Source organism: Mustela lutreola, chromosome 1, assembly GCF_030435805.1.
Source record: "Mustela lutreola isolate mMusLut2 chromosome 1, mMusLut2.pri, whole genome shotgun sequence".
Taxonomy (NCBI): domain Eukaryota; kingdom Metazoa; phylum Chordata; class Mammalia; order Carnivora; family Mustelidae; genus Mustela; species Mustela lutreola.
Window position 1 is genome coordinate 182,700,403 of NC_081290.1, and position 4,127 is coordinate 182,704,529.

Here is a 4,127-nt window from a genome sequence, read left to right on the forward strand (position 1 = left end):
AGGAGGGCGATTTTTTCTTGCTTCAAAGCACAGCCCTCTTTCTTGGAAGGAGCAAAGGAAGCAGGCAGGGAATCTTTGTCAATTGGTGATGGAAACGACCCGTTTTCCAAGTTTGGGGTACTTGGGAAACATCTGCAGCTGGTGGTTTTGGACTCCTTGGCATGCAATGTCAAGATGGGTCATTCATATCAGAGCTCATCACATCCACTGGCCAAACCTGAGGGGCCCACCAGGTTATGGTAACCCGAGAAGCTGGCCCATAAATGGAAACAGCACCTTTTCTGGGCTTGGCCTGATAGCACAATGCTCTTTGTTATCTTCCTCCACAGGAAGCTGACAAAGTATCAAATCTACTTAAGGAAGTCAACAGTCTTGCTTTTCACACCTCTTTAATTTACTTTGGAGCCACAAAACTCCAAATCAAATATTTAATTCTAGGTTCTGTCCCTGTCTTGAGATGGGGCTCCAGGGTCTACTAGGGCACACAGGCTGTCTGAGTAAGATACCTGATAAAGGCAGGCATTGAGGGGTTGGTTTATGGTCCTCACCTGGCTAGAGCATCACTAAACAGTGAGTCCAGCAAACAGATGGTGTTAAGGGAAGTGACAGGGTCCTTATGGCTTCAAAGCAGGAGTGGTCTGTGTTCTCTCTGGGGATCTGAGAGGGGAGAGCTGGGAGGTGAGGGAAAGCAGCAAAGATAAGAAGCAGCTGGGTGTCAAATTACAAAGCTGAAAGGAAGAAGTGGAGAAACCAAGAACATGCAAAAGAAAGATCACAGAGAGTTATTATTATGCAATATGCCCACTGCAGACAGATAGGCGGCACTGGCCTTTCATCTTTCTTAACCTCAGATTCCAGAAAGCCTTTGCTGTAGCCTGGTCGGTCACACACAGGCACAGGCAGGAGTGAATGTCAAAGTCCTGGCAAATTCCAGCCTGGACAAGAGGGTAAACTTGAGAAACATCTGAGTCTTTATCAGTGGACTGACATACTCAGTCCCCATCCCAGTTATCAGCTTCCCAAACTTAGCTCCCTTCTGTTGCCTCCACCCTCTACGTCAAGCGAGTCAGACCACTAAAAGGCAGTGGGAAAATGGGTCTGTTGCCAACACCACAGACAGCAACTCATGCAGGGCCCCCACCTTCCCACCTACTTGGCAGGCACCACACTAGATGCATGCCAACTTGTGCTGAGTGAAAAGTGAAAACCCAATCCACCAAAGAGTTGTTTTGTCTACATGACACTGCACCAACCAGTTGTTTACATTGGTGCCACATGGCACCAAGGGCTGTTCTGACCGACATCATGCATAGTTCACGGCCTGCATCTGACACTATGTGGAGGAAGGTAGAGCCATATGTAAGAGAATTCCTCGGACGCAGACTGGGTCTGGGCCCTGTTTTTGTATGCTTGCTCTTAAAGGATCAAGTGCTGTTTTGTCCACTGCCACCACTCTGAGTGTAAGCATGGCATCCGAACGGAAAATGTTGCAGAGGCTAAAAACCTGAAGGATGCTGTGCTGTGCTTGCAACTAAGAGAATTAGAAACCAGAGCTGAAAAGAAACAAAAGGTCAGCTAAGAAAGTATTTGGCATTTGGAAAAATGGCTTAGAGAAGTTAGTCTCCAGGTCACAGCCCGGACTTGGCTTAACCCAGTCGTGGGTTCTCAGCGAGTCTCAAATGACCAGCTTCCCAGGTAGGCAAATGCAGGGATGAATGTGGACCACGGAGAGAGCACTGAGGAATGCTCTGCCACTTCCTAACTGTGGAGCCTGGGCCAGATGTGACTTCTCTGGGGAACATTTGAGGTTGGCCTGCTGATGTCTTAGGTCGCTTCAAATGGCTCTGATTCTAGGTAATAATCTTTGAAAAAAAGCTAGAGAAAAGAGAAGGAAAAAGACCATAACATACCTAGGACATCAGATTATTTCTCCCTCACCTGCACACATATACAATACTTTGAACTTTTTGTGTTTTCTCACTCACCACATTACCGGTCATGCTCTAGCCCTAGATATCCACAAAGCTCACTGCCTGGCTCCCCTCACTCTCTTCAACTTGTTAGGTAAACGTGCCTTCTCAGAAGCCTTCACTGGACAGCTGATTGAAAATTTCACCTGCCACTTCCATCTCTCTTCCCTGCTTTATTCTCTCTTTAGCACTTACCGTCATATAATACACTAAATATTTCGTTGTTTGACAGTTTATTGTCTGCCCTCCACATTAGAATGTAAATTCCACGAGGGCCAGAGTTGTTTCCCTAGCACACGGCTTGCTCACTGTTGTACCCAGCTAGGACAGCACCTGGCACATAGTGAGTGATTAATATGTATTTGCTGAACGAGCTAGCAATTCTTTTCTGTCCTTTAAGTAGAGCAAATACCTTTCATGAATACGCCAGGACATTGAGGCCAAGTTTTTCTAGGTCTCTGACTCCCAGCTTTTTGGAAAAACAAAACATTTCTAAGACCAGGCTTTTGCTCCCCCTGCCCCCACCTCAGGTGAGACAGGAAGGCTGGGGGGGACTGGAGTTGGGTATCCCCCCACCACCTCCAGCTCAGCATGGAAGGCTAGAGTGGGCTGGAGTTGAGTACAACCATTCCCTTTTGTTGGTTAGGCTCTGGTAAAACAGTTTTCCTTGAGGGCGGGCCTTGTTAAAAAGAACAGAGTGCTTCAGGCATATTTTAAAATGGCTGTTTTTCTCTTCTTGCTGGAAGCAGGACATTTTTTCCCCCTCTTCTCTTTCTTTCCCTCCCTCCCTCCGCCTCCTCTCTTTTCTTTCCTTTCTTTTCTTTTTCTCTTTCTCTATTCCTTTCCAGGAAGAGCAAATACTAAGAGTTTTTTGGTTTGTTTTTTGACCGATAGAACACATAAAACCAAGCAGAGAAGTCCCTAAGGAAATGATGGTTATATTTCATTGTTGTTTGCCCTTTGGTCCTTTGTCTTCTAAGCATTTATTATATTTTCTTATAAAGATAATAGACACTTATTTTTATCACAAATGCAACCCAAGTGTGAATAAACACATGTATTATCTTCTAACATCTATCTGTTCCTGCCACATTCCTTTAAATAGAAAAAATAGCTGAGTGCCCCTTCAGAGCCTATTTGGCCATAGCTATTCCACCTATGGTTTTAAAAACAGACTGTGACTTATCTTCTCAAATTCCCTCTTAAACTACATACAGCTCATTGTGTTAAAGAAATCCTGGGAAAGAAGTCCTCTTGGTATTGCTGATAGCCTCCAAAAAGGGAGGATGGTAGCCGGGCTGAAGGGTCTTCTGCAAACGGAGGACACTGGGAAATGTGCAGAGGTGAATCTTGTTGGCAAGATCCCAGCTCCTTGAGTTGAAGCTAGGAGAATGCCACCCATCATGGCTGACCCAACCACGGCCACTGGTCCATTCCTTACTGCCAGTATGGCTCCTGTTACGGCACCACTTGTGATGGAGGTCTAGGGATCTTCTTTCCCTCTGACTTGAACCATACTGCAGTCAACTATGGAAAATAAAACTCCCCAAACTGCAAAGCTACCCCCCAAGTGCAGAACCCTGGTTTTAATAGCTGTCAAACTCCCTCATAGTCTGTGATTTACTCCCACTGGAGAATTGCAAAAACCTTTGACTGCCTGAGAGGTCACCTATGGTCCCCATCTGAAAGGCCCCACCACAATCATCTACAATTCACCGAGGGCAAGGCTGTCAGGTGCACTCCTCCATCCTGACTCCACCTGTGCGAGAGATCTTTTTTCTGATCTTTATCATGACAACTCTATGGGGCTCCTGTTAGTAAAACTCACAAAAATGTGGTGATCTAAGACTGGGCATCCTGGAGATTTTTACTCTCAAACGTGTCTACACTGAGTCTCCAACAATATAATATGTCAATTAGAATGTAAGTTGGCCAATTCGGGGTTGGTTCTAGCAAGGGTTTCTATTTCTGGGCTTCTGCTCTGGTAAGCTGTCGTTCTCTGTATCCACTTGTCTACCTCTCTAAATTTGGGGGCAGCAGTTTTCCCTAGGATCTCCATTCTTTACTGGATCTGAGAAGAACGGCTGATTTTGTTTGTTCAGCTCTTTTCTTGGTGTGCAGAAAATTTTCAAACTCTTTACGTGCCAGACCAGATTA

At 45.6% G+C, this 4,127-nt stretch overlaps 1 pseudogene; it reads right to left on the reverse strand.

Moving 5' to 3' along the window:
- Positions 1 to 2,475: 2,475 nt before the first annotated feature.
- LOC131835600 (mitochondrial import inner membrane translocase subunit Tim17-A-like) lies at positions 2,476 to 3,718 on the reverse strand (annotated as a pseudogene).
- Between the last annotated feature and the right edge of the window lie 409 nt (positions 3,719 to 4,127).